Raw genomic sequence first — 18,289 nt, forward strand, 5'->3', positions numbered from 1 at the left:
AAAAAAAAAAAAAAAACTCAGTTTAGTAATTACCTGAATTAACTTTACTTATTGAGCAAATTGACTTTGGAAATAGAAATACCATTACGGTATAATACAAGGGAAATTTTATATTAATTGGTATTAAAAAACAGTAATCAAGATGGATGAAAGTCGTTTTGTTTTACCAAAGCAAAAGGAAATTCTTTTTTATTTGTTTTGAAATTCTGAAGAATAATTTTCCTTACAAATGATCGAATCTAAGTTATTCACTTATAAATTTACCTGAACATATCTATTGGGTGTCAACTATATGCCTGACATAGAACTCTTTATAGAAGAAGTAATCATAATTAACCACCAACACAAGCTTAATGTGATTTACAACTACAGTAGGTCTCAGGAAAACGTACACCGTGGGACCTCTGCATCAATATCAGACTCATCAGTAATCTGAGATGAACAAATAAAAGCAGCACTTGCTGAGAGACTAGAGAAAAAAAAAGTGTTTCATGAGGAGAGAATAACATGGCACATTTCATGGCTGTAAGAAGACCATGCAAGGGACTGGAGAGATAGTGCAGCTCTTAAGAGCACCGTTATTGTTACAGAAGTCCCAATTTTGGTTCCCAGCACCCATATGGTGTCTCACAACCACCCTTACCTCTAGTTCTAGGGCATCAAATTTCTTCTTTGGACCTCTAAGGAATGCACATGGTACACATACAAACACCCAAGGCAAAACACTAATACACATAAAATAAAATTAATTTTAAAACATAAAGGGAGGGCATGTAGCCAGGGCACAAGAAAGATGGCACCAAATAGCAGAAGGAAAAAGGGGGCAATTTGGTAGAAACCATGTCACTCAGACGTGTTAAAAATTAGGTGTGTACAGCAACAGTCATTGAAGGATCTTAAGAAATAGTGGACAATGAGACCTGCATTTCAAGTTTGTTTGGCTCTAACAAACGGCAGAGATTGGAAAGAGGGAAAATGGGCTTAAGAAATGAGCTAAGGAGCTGGAAAAAAATAGGTTGACCAGTAAGCACGTGGACCTGCGATCTTCAGAACCTATAGAAATGCTGGGTGTGACTAGAGGGATAGAGATGTGGGATTCCTAGAGTCAACTGGCCAGCCAAGGCTACTTGACTAGATGTTAAGGTTAAAAAAGGAACCCTGTCTCAAGGTGGAGAGCAATGTGGTGCACACACATACACACTCACATCAACACACACATATACATGCATGTAAAGAAATGAGTTTGCAGGGACTGAAGAGATAACTTACCAGTTAAAGTACTCATGACCCTGTCTCAGCACGAGAATCTGGGTTGAATTTCCAAAACCCATGTTTAACTTTTTTTAAACAAACAAACAAAAAAAAAACCTGGGTGGTGGTGACTCACGCCTTTAATCTCAGCACTTGGGAGGCAGAGGCAGGCGGATTTCTGAGTTCGAGGCCAGCCTGGTCTACACAGAGAAACCCTGTCTCAAAAAACAAAAACAAAAACAAAAAACAAAAACAAAAACAAACAAACAAGAACAAAAGAAAAAACAAACAAACAAAGAAGTGTTAGGCATGGTGGCACACACTTATAATCCCAGAGTTGGTAAGGTAGAGGAAGGTGAACCCTGGGGCTTGGTGGCAAGTTCCAAGATAGTGAGAGACTCTGCTTCAAAATAAAATGTGCATAGTTAGCAAGAAGCTACACCTAAGGTTGTCCTCTGCACTCTATAGTCATTCGCACCTCCACACGTGTAAAATATGAGTTTAGAGAACATTGCAAAGTCTAAGTGAGAGGTGAGAATAATTTGCAAGGTAGCTCGTGTGTGTCCTACTTAAACCATTCATAAACCCTGAAGTTATTTGCATTTAGAAATTGACCTGTTTTCACAGAATTACACGCGGCAGAGCTAAAAAGAATCAGCAACGAAGCGTGAGGCACACAGGCTTCACAGTGGGTTGTCATCTGATCTCCACACTCCTGCTTCTTATATAAGATCTTGGGCAAGCACATAGATGGCCTAAGCTGCTTCCATTTCTTCGGAGTTCACAAAACCAAACCTCCCAAAGTTGGGGAGATTAAATGTGACAGATGCATGTGGACTCCTACCTGTGTGAACAACCCATTCATTCATGTTGAGAAAAGCAGGGACAGGTTAACTGGGCAGCTTCCTCTTATCTGAGAGATGTTCATCTCCCTTCTGAAACCTTGTCTTCCTACTGGAGTTTCTTTCTTAGCAATGAACACAGTAATGGAGTTTGATAAGAGGTACAGAGGAAGAGGTGGGAGGGCAACGGTAGAGGTGGACATGGGACACACAACCTTCGTCTATGGTGCCTTGTATGATTTCCAGCTGTGTGAGATTCTGTAAGGAAGGTACTCTTGCTTTGCAAATGCAGTTGGACAGGCAAGTTAGAACACTTTCTAGCTCACTGCTTGACTGTTCAGAGAAACTGGACTCACTGGTGTTACTGGTTCCTGAAATGGCAGAGGCAGAAGTCAACCTAGTATGATAGGGGCAGAGTGAGTTGGGATAAGAAATATGATTTGTAATCCCTGCCTTCCGTGACCGTGGGTGAAGTTACTCTCCTCCTCTATGAAGAAGAAACAAGCTAGATGGTTTCCAGCAGTCCTTTTAAGCAGAGAAAGTCGACCATTTAATGAATGTCACATCTGACTTTAAAAAGAAAATATTCTCTCATATATGATATCCCAACTGCAGTCTCTTCTCCCTCCTCTCCCCCAGTCTCTCTCCCCTGGCACCTTCCCTCACCTCCATATCTACCCTATCCCGCATCAGACAAGAGCAGGCCTCCCAGAGACATCATCCAATCACAGCATAGCAAGCTACAACAAGACTACATGCATATCATTGCATCAATGCTGGACAAGGCAACCCAGTGGGAGGGAAAGGGTCCCAAAGGCAGGCAAAAGAGTCAGAGACAGCCCCTGGCCCACTGCTAGGATCCCCACAATGAGGCCAAGTGATTGAGACATATCATATATGCAAAGGACCTAGGACAAACCAGTACAAGCTCCCTGATCGCTGCAATACCACCATTACTATTCCTGGTCAATTAACTTTTATTAACTTTTTTTTTTAGACATCTCAACACCAATTTTCTCCTCTTTCCACTTGATCTGGATGGTCAAAAATAAGTATATCTTTCCATCCACACAGACCAGGCACACATATAACTCCGTTGCTCAACACTTAGAACATAGGGAGGCTGTAATCCAAAATATAGAAATCAGAGACTTTTTTTTTTCAACTAAAACTTCTACTCAATCTGCAAAATTGGGATTTCAGGAGGAAGAGCTCTAGGAATACCTACAACATTGCCTTTATTATTAATGACCAAATAGTTTGAAAATCTCCCTTAAAGAAAAAGGCATCTTTCTCAAAGTCTGCTCCACAGATTACTTTGCCGGTCAAGGATCTAAGATGTTTGTGGGAAACAGTAGCAAGCGTGGCCAAGAATCCATCCTGAAACAGTTGCCAAAGTGATTCCACCAAGAGCAGCTTAACTGGTAAGACAGTTTATATATGTTTACTAAGTAAGTCATCATTGGATAGGAGAGCAAGGTTTACAAAATAGAGAAGAGGGAGAAATGTGACAGTAATGTAGACATCTTCCATTTCTATGTAGTATAGTTTCACGTTTCACTTAGTTCCTGCTACAAGCTGTGAAGGAAGCCCTGTAGCCTGCAAGTGAAACATCCTCAAGAGTTCAGGTACTTTCCCCAAGACTAGAAAATTAATAAATGGATGGACTAGAACCAAAACGTAACATCACATAGCTAGGAAAAAGATCACACCACTAACCGAAAGTTTAAGAGTTGAATATACCTTTTAACTTAAACAATTTGCTAGATCTTATCTGATGAGGCAAATTAAAAATCTGCCAAGGTCCTGTTGGCTTGGCTGAATTAGCCGCTCTGTAAATGTTAAGGTCAGGACTACTACTTAACAGTGGTTTGAGAATTTCCCTGGATCTTAAACAGATCTTAAGCAGTGATTATTCCAGGTCAATACACCCACAGACACAGGTGTTTTCAATTGTGAAGTCCAGACATGTGCTGCACAGATTTCCAAGCCACTAAACAGCCTTAGCTAGTAGTGGCCCTGCTTTCTTCATCTCTCTTCCTTGGCATGTCTCAACCTGTAGCTCTTGAACCTTTGAGGGTTGCATATCCCATATCCTGCATACCAGGTATTTACATTACAATCCATAACAGTCACAAAATGACAGTTAGGAAGTAGCAACGACATAATTATATGGTCGGGAGGGGCAGGTATCACCACGACAGGAGGAAGTATACTAAAGGGTCGCAGCCTTAGGAAGGCTGAGAACCACTGCTCTACAGCACGGTCCCTGGATCTGTACTCATGAACTTGATGGATAGCCACACCGTTTCCTTGAAATAGTAAGGTGTAGAAATGGCATCATCACAGATAATAACATTTGTACAACAGGTTTCTATTTGTTTTTTTCTTCCTGGTTCCTCTAATTTTACCTAATAACACATCTATCAAAATACATGTTCAACCTTAAACTCCTGATTATGTAGAATAGGATGGGTCAGATTGCACCAGACCCTGAACTAAACCATTAAACTTAAATATCATGTACAGTAATAGGCATTTAAGAAATGTATTGAGACCGAACAGAACTTAGCTGTGTGAGATGCAGTATGAAACTTTAAATTTTTAGTAAAATTGTTAAGCATGCAAAATAAACGCTATGTGACTTTTAAATATATAAACACACTTTGCTTTCTTGTATCCATGTTCTATCTTTCTCTTCCTTTTTACTTGTGCCATAGCTGTTCTAAAACATGTGGATATAAGGGATGCCACTAGAGTACTAGGTAACACACTGGCCTCATACAATGTATGGATACAGATACACACAGGAGAAAAACATAATTAAAGGACATTAGGAATTGACCAAAGAATAAATGCAATATTCAGTAGTTCTACATATACATGCTAAAAGATTTTTTTGATTAGTTTTTGGTTTCTTTCATAATGTTGCATTGCTATTTTTGAAGAGTGGTAGATTTTTCAAATTTTCATGTCCATTCGTATTGTGTAGCTGTATTTTCCCATACCAGCCATTTCCCCCCAAACCTGTATCTAATTTCTTAAGTAGAGAAAAATTAAAAGGATACTTACAAATCTGTGGTTAAAATGTGCTGTTGTTTCTAAGACAGGTGAAGGGTGAAACCAAAAGGGGGTCTTTCCTGGAAATGGAAAAGAAGCAGAGAAGAAAAACTCTTTGAAGAGCCAGAAAAGAGGAAAATTACATTAATAACCAAGTTTGAATATTTTGGATATGCTTTTTTTAAAAAACGGGGTCCAAGTAAGAAACAAAATTTTCCTGGGCTCCTTAGGGAAACCAGAACTTCTGTGTCAATGGTGATAATGTGTGTTGAAAAATCAAAGTGATTGCAGTCTCAACACCAGATGTAAAGAAGATATCAGCTACAAAATGTAGGGGTTGGTTACTGCCTCAGCCCTGATCAAAGGCAAGCTGAGAAAAAAATCATCTCCTAGATACAACAGATCCCAGCCAGCAGTTGTATTGCCATTCACAGATCTTCAATGCAAGAAAATACTTGGCATTGCTCTATGTTTGAGAACTTGTAACTATGCATATCAAACATTTAGGATGTGATCTTGTGCATGTCATTTTGGATTGTATATGAAATGTCCCCTACAGGCTTGTGCCTCTGAACTTTCGGTCCCCAGCTGTAGGCAGACCCCCGACTGTGTGACCAGTAAAGGGGACCTATCTAGATCACTGGCAATAAGTGAGCTTTAAGATTATAGTCTGGCCCCAGACCCATACAGCTACATTCAAAATACAGTTATCTCTTCTTTATCAACACATAAGAAACATCAGCTCTCATTACCCATGATGGTCCCAGCTGCCCCAGGTTTCTTGGTATGATAAACTAAATTATCCACCTAACTGGTGACCCCCCAACTAAGTCTCGCCTCTCTTAAACTGTTGTTGTTTCTATCAGGTATTCTTCCATAGCAACAAAAAAAAAAATGTAAGAGAAACTGAGGCATTGTATCCAGGTGCCTAGCACAGATATGGAAACCACAAATAAGGAATCCAAACCATCTTCATTCCAATTATGGCAATAAACTAAATGCATTCAATTCCTTCTTCAAAGAAGGGCCCTTGGCTCTTGGTTTAAGCATGTGTTGCAAATAGGGTGGGAAGTAGTAGGAATATGAGTCACCAGCGTTTCCAAGTCAATAAAGGCATGTAAGTATCCTCACAAAGCGGTAAAGTATCCTTATGCCCCAGTTCATTGCCCCATTTACCCTTCCTAACTTGTAGTCTCACATGCATTTAAAAGTTGTCCCATAGGGATTAACTTCATCCTGCCTTTCTCCTTGCTTTTCACTCAAATCCAGTGTAAATCAATGCTAAAACTCTAATGCTGTACCCAAGCCCTGGGGCCATAGTTGCCTTCGTGGCTGAGGCTCTCTACCCTCGATTTTCTCTCACTTCTCACTGCCGTCTACCCATCTATTATGGGTCAACTTGAGCACTCCTTCACAGAAGCCCTTCACGTCTCTTTCAGACTAGGTAGAACAGTACATCTAATGGTACTTACCCCATGCATTGTAAATTTCTTCACAATGACTGCTTTTCTTCTCACGCAAGTGTGTTTTTTAAACACTTCAAGGAAATAAACAGTGACTCGCTTGCCTTACCCCTTGCACACTTTTTCGCAGGTGGCGGGAAAAATGCAATAAATATCTTGTTGAGTGTCGAAGTGCACGAGATACTTTTCAGACTCACAGCTGTCTGACGGCAGACTTCCCTACCTTGTGCGAATCTTAAAAATCGAAAGAGGACACCTCTGAGCCTTGTCCCTATACCCAGCTTCTCACATGGTTCTGTATTGTTCCAATCACTCAGGGACAGCTTCCCTTTACTTAAGTCTTATATTTTTAGGCCAAACAGAAGGAAGTGAAGGGAGGAGAGGAAGGGAAAAATAAATTATGCGACAGTCATGTATGAAGTAGCAAGAAGATAAAAAAAAAATTATAAACTTAAACATTTATAGACTGCAATGCCTATGTATATCATTAAAAATCCAAAATAAGGAAAAAAAATCTTTATAATTCCACTTTCCTTCTTTAGCCATTTGCATGTAGTTCATGGCAACGATCCAGCAGAAATCAAAAACAGAGAAATTCACTATTAAGTCAGTTAGATAAATCCATGCACTGCTATTTGTATTTTTAAAGGGGTGATTAAATTCTATTAGTGTTACATGCTTCCCAGAATTAAATTGAACTTCAGTGTTATAAATTTTCACCTACTCTGTCCATGACAGGACAGAGCTATGAAATACGAATAGACCAATTTATTTCCTCTTGCCATATTTTTGACTGTTATATCCAAAATACTTCTTCAATGGGCTTTGAAAATATTTCTACACTCATTATTTTGACTTTTCATATGTCAAAATTCAGATTTACGGGGCTGGAGATTTATGGCTCAGTGGTTAAGAGCACTGACTGCTCTTCCAGAGTTCCTGAGTTCAGTTCCCAGCAACCACATGGCAGCTCACAACCATCTGTAATAGGACCAGATGGCCTCTTCTGGTATGTCTGAAGACAGCAACAGTGTAGTCACATAAAATAAATAAATAAACCTCTAAAAAAAAACTCAGATGTACAGCGAATACGATAAGGACAAACAGTGAAAGTTGAGCCTCTGTCTCTACTCATCCTTTGCTATTAAACATTTTTTCACACAAAGCGCAAATATTCCCAAAAAGTTTCAAGAAAAGTGGGATATACCTGCTAGTTTTGTAATATTGAGATAACCTAGAGTCATCCAAGAGGAGTCTCTCGACTGAAGGCCTTTCCAGAACAGATTGGACTGTGAATTTGTCTATGCAGGATTGTTTTGATGGCCAGTTACTATAGAAGAGCCCACCCAGCTCTCTGTGGCTGCCCACTATCCAGCTCAGCACAAGGCAGGTGGTCCTAGGCTAGTTTGATAACCTAAGAAAGTCATCAAACATAACCTTGAATGAAAGCCAGTGTTCACCCATGGTTTCTGCTTTAAATTCCTATTAGAATCCCCATGCTGACATCCTATAATTATAAAGTGTAACCTATAAGCAAAATGAGCCATTTCACCCTTAAATTAATTCAGGTCGTGACATTTGTCATAGCAACAAAAAAGAAAACTAGAATAATATCTTACATACATTTTTATAAATCATAAAAAATTACTAGACATTATATACTAAATGATAATTGTAAAATATGCTAAGCACTTAAAGATAAATATGAAATGAAATAAATATATATGTTTGTTATTCAAGGTTATTCAAGGAGAATGACCCCATTGGCTTATACATCTGAATGATTATCTCTAGTCATCAAAAGTAAAGAATTAGGATGCTTGGTCTTATTGGAGGAGGAGGAAGACCATAAAGATCTCCCTCTTTCTGTCTCCAAGTTGTGGAAAAGGATGTAAACTCTTAGCTGCTGCTCCAATATCTGCCAGCCTGCTACCATGCTCCCTACCATGATGACCATGGACTCACCTGGAGGAGTCCTTGTGCTCACAGATAAGCAGTAGGAAAACCAGGAATACTAAACACGCATGGTGGTCTCTTCAAAGGGAGAGATAAATAACCTGTCTTCTGCCCAGAATGTTGGGAACGGAGGTGGTTAGTAGCCTGCTGATTTTCGCACTGTCCACATGACGAAGACCACACTAGATCCTCCACAACACCCTTAAAATATAACATGTAGTCCATGTATAGAACCCATCTTTATGAAAGCGGCTACAAGCGCTTTACAAAGAGTATTTCAGTGTTGTCATGCCCTAAGTTTTGTTATACCCACGGGATTTATTTAATTATCCCCAGGAAACTTTTTGACAAATTGTGATCTCCTTAAATATGACTGAAATAATCTGGTGTCAGACTTTCCAAATTTGGACTAACATCAGCTACTGAGATGTGTTAAACAGAGCTTCCTTCTGGTCAGACACAAGATTGATACTCTACTGGCCATGTATTTGCAGAGATCCCTAAACACACCCTCTGAAATTGTAATCAAGCCCTCAATTAAATGCTTTCATAACTTGCCTTGGTGTGATGATGCCTCTTCAGAAGCATTAGCATAGAAGCTAACATGTTCTAATACGCTTTTCCTAAACTTTAATATGTAAGAAACAATTTTCACCACATGGATACCACACAAGGTCTAATCCTTTCTGCATTACCTCTGCTCCAGTTATATTTACATCCAAACTTGATCAGGCTTTGATAGCTAAGCAATACAAAAGGCAAAAGAGCAAGAGACCTCACCAAGATGGATTTTCTTTCATCCTTGTAAGAAAAAAAATGATCAAAATGTGAATTTGTCAGTAGAAATCCATCCAGTTAGAAACGAGTACCTTCAGAATTGTGAGCTACCAGATCTTGACTATCATCTCATCTAAGCCGAGGTCAATATAAAGACAGACAGGTAAAGAACTGCTATGGACTCCGCAGACACCCGGGGCTGAGTCTCTTCCTTTTCTTCCTGCTACTGTTCCTCTTTCTGACCAAGGTTACAGCTAAGAGAACTAAACAGTCATTTGTTGTTATAGAGATCTGATTCACTAGGCTAGAAATGGACACAGGACAACTACTTCACAGTTGAATACAATGAAATTGCTTCCAAGCATTTGTGCTGAGTGTTTATCTTCCCCTTTGGTGTTCTTCTTTCAGCTGCTTCCTGTATATCTTTTTGGGTTTTTTGGCCAGCACAGATCAAAATCTCACTTAATTAATGTGTGAATCATGAGTAGACAAGACTTAGGGTAATTTTTGCCTCTGGGGTTAGCAAAATAATAAACACGTATTATCTCTTTACTTCTAAAATTATGACAGGTTGGTTATGTAAGTGTCTATCTCACAAGACTTAGAATTGTATATGGAAATTTCAAAAGACAGTCTCAATCAAAGATGTGTTCTACCATAAAGATACACATCAGGTTTAGGTTTGGGGATTGAAATAGGTTGTTTTGGAACAAATAATCAACTAGACACAGGATAAGATTTGGTCTAAGCTTACATTCTACAATTTCCATGAGGTAATAACTTTAATTATGGCTTCATCATGAAGTATTTTATAGCAAACAATTGTGTACTATACAAACATATGTAAGTTGAAATACGCCGGCTAAGTACTATTGATCTCAGTAAGGCAAATTAGCCACTCCAGTCGTATGAACAAGATTTAAAGGGCTATTCTAAAGATGGATCTAACCTCTCAAGCATGTCAGTGGTGGAAACAAACATCAGAGGGAATTGTGACTGTAACAAAGCACGTGCATCCATAACTCTGTCTTCTACTCACAATCCAGAGAATTAGCTTAGGAAGATACAAGAGACACTATGCATGACACATAGGAGGCACGCAACACATGCTTGCTAATGAATTCGTTAATGAATGCATTAGTAAAAGAGTAAGCCTTTCTAAAGGGCTGAGAACAGGTAGATAAAGATAATACTTGAAAAGTACTAGAGACTGTATGCTGTAGGCAGGCTACTGGCAAAGTTTAACAAATTTTAAATGTTAAGCAAGCTTTTCCTTACAAGACAAAAATGGGTAGATTAAGAGTGAGCAAACAGAAATTGTAAGGGAAAAGTCTCTAGATGTAATCTCAGAAATGGGCAATAAAAACCCACCAAAAGATGAAGAGAGTAAAATTATTATAATGAAAAATGACATGCTAGTTCCCTGTCAATAGCAAACTCCTCGGCAACCTCATGCCTCTAGAGAACAAGAAAGCTTAATACGAAGACTATTACTGTGCCTCCTGTGGTGTTAGGTATGGCCATCCCAAAGGACTATGTCAATAATATGAGTTGTGAGGATGCTAAGTTACTTCTAGATCATACTCTGAAAGGAAAGCAGTCTTTCCCTATTTGCAAATTGGACTGAACTTGTAGAGTGATTCCTTAAGGTGGACAAAGACTCTCTACACTGCATGTGGTATGAGAAGATGGGAGGAGCTTGTGATGCTGTGTAGACATTGTATATCCTTGATCACATGGTGGAACTGTCTGAAAGGAGAAGCTAAGCTTATGCGATGGTTTAAGACATTGTTATTTTGAGGATTTATTTTAACAACTACATATGGTAAGAAAAACCTTTTAACATGGAAAAAATTATGGAAAATAGTCCTATGACATACTGGATGAGGGTCAGCATGATCTACAACAGTACTGAACATGTTCTTGGTTCAGTGTCTACCATCAAAATGACAGGAGAAGAGAGTAATAGAGAGGGATGTTGAGATTATCAGCAACAAGATGACAATAGAAAAGACAAGTGAAGTACTCAGCCAATAACTGGAACCGGGGAGTCTGGGACTCAGACAAAGGAGCAAATTGAAAAATGGAAGATCAAGAAATTTTTTTATAGTTTATATAGTTTACAAATGAGAAGAGAATGTCAGAATAAGAAAGCATGTACTACCTGTTCAAAACTTCATAATGGAGTGTTTGCACACAAATCAGCAAGAAGCAGCAAAAAGATCAGCACAGAAAAAAAATAAACTTTTTAAAAAATTTCTACTTTCTTGTTTGTTTGTTTGTTTGTTTTGTTGTTTTATTTTTTCAAGACAGGGTTTCTCGGTGTAGCCCTGGCTGTCCTGGAACTCACTGTGTAGACCAGGCTGGCCTTGAACTCAGAGATCCGCCTGCCTCTGCCTCCCAAGTGCTGGGATTAAAGGCGTGCACCACCACCGCCCAGCATAAAGGCATTTCTTCCATAGAAGTGCAAAATGATTAAAACCAGAATAGAATCAACTCTAGCTTTCAAACACATTTGAAGGAAGTTCATGTTCTGGATATTTAAAATCCATGCAGAAGTCCGCTGAAAAATTAAAACAGTCATGTCCTGAAACAGAACAGAGTTCATCAAGGTTCTGAAAAGGCCAGGTTCGATCCTAAGAGATAGAACGAGGACTGTGGTATCCTCTCCCTTTGCAGGAAAACCTCACAGTAGAGGAGGAAGGAGATGGGGTGAGAGACTAGACGCAAAGGCCACAGAGGTGTCTTAGCTCTGATAGATGCTACCTCTAGGATACTGCTTACCCCCAACATGGCAAAATCCTCCTCAATCTTTATGGTTTCTTACATTTTACATTTAAGCTCCAAAATTAAAAAAAAAAAAAAATAACAGTTCACAAGAAGGAAATAAGCTGCCACCTATAAGAAACAGGCAATAGTTTGGGAATTTATGTCATTTGTGAGGTAGGTTCCAGTTGCTGGACAGTCATCATTGTTTCAGAATTTTTAGGGGATGTTACTGTGGACCCTCCAGGTACCTTCTTTCTCCACCTGAACTATGCCATGCAACGAAGACAGAATACTTCAGGAAGGAATCTCAGCACAGATTTCTGTTTCTCTTAGTACCGTGAACTTCATATTGATCAAGTTTGCAAAGACTGCTTCCTTTTGTGCAAAACACATGCTATATAAACACACACTACAGCTGCTCCTGGAACATTCGGGAAGATTCTAGGACTTTCTTATGGAACCATGGTAGTTCCATTGAAACTGCTCATACTAAATCTCTTTGTCTGAGAAAACTGATCCTCTTTTCCTTTCCTTTGAAGCGAAATCTGGTGGTCATCTCTTCGTCCTTGCATAGGGACTGAATTTTCCATGGTCTTGCTGTCTGGGGCAGTGGGGGTGGAGATTTTATTGTAGTTTTAGGCTTTAATGCTCTACTTGAGTTTTATAAGTTCTCAGTGCTGGATCATATTTGAGATCCCACACCGCTTCACTGTGGTGTATGTTTGTTTTGTTTACCTTTTTATAATATAATGATTAGATATTACTTATTATCCTTCCACATGGATAGGGTTAGGGTTAGGGTTAGGGTTAGGGTTAGGGTTAGGGTTAGGGTTAGGAAGGCACAACCTAAAATGATCTTTCCTATATAAGCACATGCAGAACACCCAGGCAGCAGCTGCTATAAAGCATTAAGCTAGCTTGTGGGGAGTGAGAGAGCTTTCTTCTTAAAGTGACTTGCATACAGAAAGGGCATGCATGGATGGAAGATGAGCCTGTGGCAAGTGTGGACCCAGTGATTCTTGCATCTGTAGAGTGATACTCTGACCTTCAAGCCACTCAGCCCAAACAGAAGTCCCTCTCCTGAGCCCAGGAGGTACCACACAATAAACAAAGCACCTAGCAGAGCAGCAGGCTCACATTTGTTATGGATTGCTCCGTGTTTCTCAATGGTTGCCAGCAAAGCTTCAGTAGAAGAAAACATTTAAACCTGGGCGTTGGTGGCGCACGCCTTTAAACCCAGCACTTGAGAGGCAGAGGCAGGCGGATTTCTGAATTCAAGGCCAGCCTGGTCTACAGAGTGAGTTCCAGGACAGCCAAGGCTACACAGAGAAACCCTTTCTCGAAAAAACAAAACAAAACAAACAAACAAACCAAAAAAAGTAGAAATTTTAAAAGTTTCCTCCAGTATAGCCCATGTAATGTAACATTCTGATTGTAATTAGTTTGTAAACGTCTCATGTCTGCTGGATAGCTTACAGTATCTTTTTTTTTTTTAAAGATTTATTTATTTATTATGTGAAAGTACACTGTAGCTGTCTTTAGACACACCAGAGGGCATCAGATCTCATTACAGATGGTTGTGAGCCACCATGTGGTTGCTGGGATTTGAACTTAGGACCTTTGGAAGAGCAGTCAGTGCTCTTAACTGCTGAGCCATCTCTCCAGCCCAGCTTACAGTATCTTTTAGGACAGAATTTTAACAACAAGTTAAGTGATCTATTACCAGATACTTTTACAAATAAAATAAAAAATAAGATAAAATAAAAATTAGGTAACTTCTGGAATCTTTTGATACAGAAAGAAAAATGATAAATAGATTTGGGTAACAATTGCACATTATAGCTGAAAAAATATCATGGATAGCTATAAACTTAACTGAACTAAAATATTAGATACACCCCCAATGTTGTTCTATCCAACCTAGCAGATTTACCCTTTGTACCTGATGATTCGTATTCATAAAGGAAAGAAACAAGTATCTTAGATATGAAATTGAACACCTCTCCTTTCTGGAAAGGAAAGAAGAAGGAAGTGTTATTGCCTTGATTTTTCCCGATGATGTGAATTTTGTCTCATCGAATCTTTACATAAGCCACGAGAACACAGTAATAATATCAGATGCCTGAGGGAGCCTTCAGGTCTATAAAAGTCAGCGCGAAGCAGAAACAAGATTCGAATTCAGGTCTGCCTAGCACAAAGCCACACTGACTGATGACAGGAGTAATAACTGAGTGAGTCAACTCCTAGAAGTCACATGACACGCATATGGAAGCAGATAGAACATGGGCCTGATGAATTCAGTCTCAGAGGCTGCTTTGAATAAGGTTCTATATTATTCAAAGATACTTCTATTTAATATTACATTGGCATTATTATATTTTTAAGACCAGGTGTCCCATCCCTATCTTTGTAACCTCAGTAACCTGCTCTTGGAGGAAGCTGATCTGTTTTGGAAAGGCCTATCCATGTGTCCCATGGCACCTGAAGGCAACCAACCACTGTGTGTTCACTGAACTCAAGCCTGACCTTTAGTTTTTGAGACCATTTTTTCATATGTAGCTTAAAATATATAAAATATATAAAATATAAAAAGGTCCACTTCTGTCCCCATGCTTCTGAGTACAGCACTCAGCTTGTAAAGGGGCGTTTAAAGATTGAATGATAAGCACAGATATTAATAGGAATCATCTTTGAAAAGTAAACTGAAGCCAGGCGGTGGTGGTGCACGCCTTTAATCCCAGCACTTGGGAGGCAGAGGCAGGTGGATTTCTGAGTTCGAGGCCAGCCTGGTCTACAGAGTGAGTTCCAGGACAGCCAGGGCTACTCAGAGAAACTCTGTCTTGAAAAACCAAAAAAAAGTAAACTGAAGTTAATACTGTTATTTTGTTCATCAACAAAGCAACTTCAGTTTTCCATGTTTGTCTTCAGTAAGTTGCATAGCCTAGCTTTGTTTTGGTTTTTGGGTTTTTTTGTTGTTGTTTGGGAGTGTGTGTGTGTGTGTGTGTGTGTGTGTGTGTGCATGTTGTCATAATTTATTGTGATTTTACTGTGTGTGATATTTTAAAAATCATGTATATGAGCTCAAAGACCAAAAGTTTAGGCCTAGGGAGATATCCCAGTGGTCAAGAGAACAGAATGTACACTGCTCTTGCAGAGAACATAAGTTCTACTCCCAGCACCTATATCTTATGACTCAGAGCTGTCCCCAAGTCCAGCTCCAGTGGATCTGATATCCTTTTCTAGGCTTCCAAAGCATTAAGCTCATGTAAACAGACCCACACCTGCCTCATGTACATCTCTAATTGAAATATTTCTGAAGAAATTGAAAATCTTATCTTTTCTAATTCATGGTCTTTCTAGAACTGGAGAGAAGGGGACAGCAGGCCACAGCAGACAGCTGCACAGACTGTCATCAGCTGTCACTACAGCCACACAGAATGCCATCACATCTGTCACTCACTACAGCCACACAGAATGCCATCAGCTCTCACTACAGCCACACAGACTGTCATCAGCTGTCACTACAGCCACACAGAATGCCATCACAGTTGTCACTCTCTACAGCTGCACAGACTGTCATCAGCTGTCACTACAGCCACACAGAATGCCATCACAGTTGTCACTCTCTACAGTTGCACAGACTGCCATCAGCTGTCACTACAGCCACACAGACTGTCATCAGCTGTCACTACAACTGCACAGACTGTCATCAGCTGTCACTCACTGCAGCCACACAGACTGCCATCAGCTGTCACTACAGCCGCACAGACTGTCATCAGCTCTCACTACAGCTGCATAGACTGTCATCAGCTGTCACTCACTACTGTCACCCAGAATGCCATCACAGCTGTCACTACAACCACACAGACTGCCATCACAGCTGTCACTCACTACAGCCACACAGAATGCCATCACAGCTGTCACTCACTACAGCCGCACAGAATGCCATCAGCTGTCACTACAGCCACATAGAATGCCATCACAGCTGTCACTTACTACAGCCACACAGAATGTCATCACAGTTGTCACTCACTATAGCCACACAGAATGCCATCACAGCTGTCACTCACTACAGCCACACAGACTGCCATCACAGCTGTCACTCACTACAGCTGCACAGAATGCCATCAGCTGTCACTACAGCCACACAGAATGCCATCACAGCTGTCACTCACTACAGCCACACAGAATGCCATCATAGCTGTCACTCACTACAGCCACACAGACTGCCATCACAGCTGTCACTACAGCCGCACAGACTGCCATCACAGTTGTCACTCTCTACAGGTGCACAAACTGCCATCACAGCTGTGACTCACTATGTCCAAGGAGTATTCCCAACTCAATTTAAAACCATTGATGTCATTAAGGTCCAACTTTAGAAAGTTTTAATATGTTCTCCAGAAAGGTGTATCCTCCCTAGAACAATGGTTATTAGACACACAATGTCCTAAACATTACAGTGAATATATTTGCTTTTGAAAATGAACTAACTTACATAGAGAGAATTTACCTTAAGATAGTAAATTAAAAGGTAAAAGGGTTTGGATGAACATTTTAAAAGGCAGAAAAAAATCAGTGCAAATATATTGAATGTGAGCCATTTTTCTCCCAAACTGATAATGACTACATGTCTAATACATCTTGTCTGAATGTTTACTTCCTATAATAGCATCTTATCCCTATGTCAGGGATTAAAGCAGCTGCAGTAGAGATTCACTAGAGCTACGTCTTAAAGTTGCTCTTCCTCCTAAAAGCTGCGCTTCCAAGTCAGCCATTCTCATGTTGCTGTAGGAGCTGTCAGTCACCAGCCTGATAGACTGACTGTGTCGACTGATATTCTCTTTGTATTACAACACATCCTACAGAACGGGTTTAAATCCCATCTCTTGGACCTTTCAACACACAGTCATTTTGTAAAATAGATGGCAAAACCAAAAAATAATCTATTGATGCAGAAGGACCATGTGATTTCCGTTGAATGATCCCACCCATCTTCTGTGTTTCCTTAAGGGATTCTCAGTCTATCATATTTCAACTGTAACAGAAATATCAAATTTAGTGTCATGAGTGGAGAAGTATCTCTCAAAATGATATTTAAATCATAACCCTTAGTGCCTGTGAACACCACTGAATTTGAAAGTAGTTATTGCAAAGTAGCCAAATAAAGAAAAATCCTATTAGGATAAAATGAGCCATTAAGCAAGTATGCTGTTCTTATAACCCAAGAGGAAATAGTGTTTTATCTCATGACCAGCAGACATTAATTGATATCAACTAATCACCATGATGGCTGATACCCACAATAATAATAATAATAATAATAATAATAATAATAATAATAATAAATAATGTTATCTAATGATAACATTAGAGAATTATTTCCATGTTATTTTCCCAAGCAAATCAACAGAAAAGAAATGATACCAAAATGGCAAGAGAGTGACAAGAGCAAGAACTGAGACACTGGAGACTCCTTGTCTAGCGTCTCTCCTAGGGGTAGCGAGACACAGATGCTAGGACCAAGACATCTTTAAACAGTGTTAACTCTACTGCTGATGACCTCTGGGCCACAGACAAAGATAATCACCCTCAGTGCCACACCTATTCCAATGAAGTCTTGCCACAAGCCCGAAAGCTTGGCCACAGACCAGAGGCAAAAGCTTCAAAGGAAGCTTTCCAGTCTCTTGGCATCCCCTGACTCAGAGGTACCCCAGATATGTCCTTGCAAACTCGCGAGCTAGGTGCGAGATATGATTTAACATAGCTAAACAAAATTGGACCTTGCTCTCTGGCCTTTACCAATGTTCCAACATCTTAGCCAAACCCTGGCTTGGAATTTCGTAAAGAATGTTACCCATCCAGACTAATTGCCTCAGCATTGTTAGGGAAATAGTGAAGGGGGTAGGGCCTTGAAGCTTACACAATGGGAGACTTATCCCAGGGCAAGGTCAAATAGAATCCTGATTTTCAGTTTGGCAGTTGAGCCACTCCTAGGAATTAGCAAGAATGAGACTTCCAAAGATGTGTCTCTACTAGCCCAGAAGATTAGCATAGTGGGCCTTTTACTAAGGATGGACAGGACCTTGAGCAGAGGGTGTGTGTGTGTGCGTGTGTGCGTGTGTGCGTGTGTGCGTGTGTGCGTGTGTGCGTGTGTGTGTGTGTGTGTGT

General features: G+C 39.9%; 1 protein-coding gene across 3 annotated transcripts in view; it reads right to left on the bottom strand.

The window, feature by feature from the left end:
• Pkib (cAMP-dependent protein kinase inhibitor beta) overlaps nucleotides 1-18,289 on the bottom strand; it is a 99,881-nt gene that overhangs the window by 37,571 nt on the left and 44,021 nt on the right. For all 3 annotated transcript variants that reach the window (XM_031346586.1, XM_031346587.1, XM_031346585.1), the window contains exon 3: nucleotides 5,166-5,233. The gene's annotated coding sequence lies outside the window, so the exon portion shown is untranslated. The remainder of the gene's footprint in view (nucleotides 1-5,165; nucleotides 5,234-18,289) is intronic.

The sequence above is a fragment of the Mastomys coucha genome, unplaced genomic scaffold, assembly GCF_008632895.1.
Source record: "Mastomys coucha isolate ucsf_1 unplaced genomic scaffold, UCSF_Mcou_1 pScaffold3, whole genome shotgun sequence".
Taxonomy (NCBI): Eukaryota; Metazoa; Chordata; class Mammalia; order Rodentia; family Muridae; genus Mastomys; species Mastomys coucha.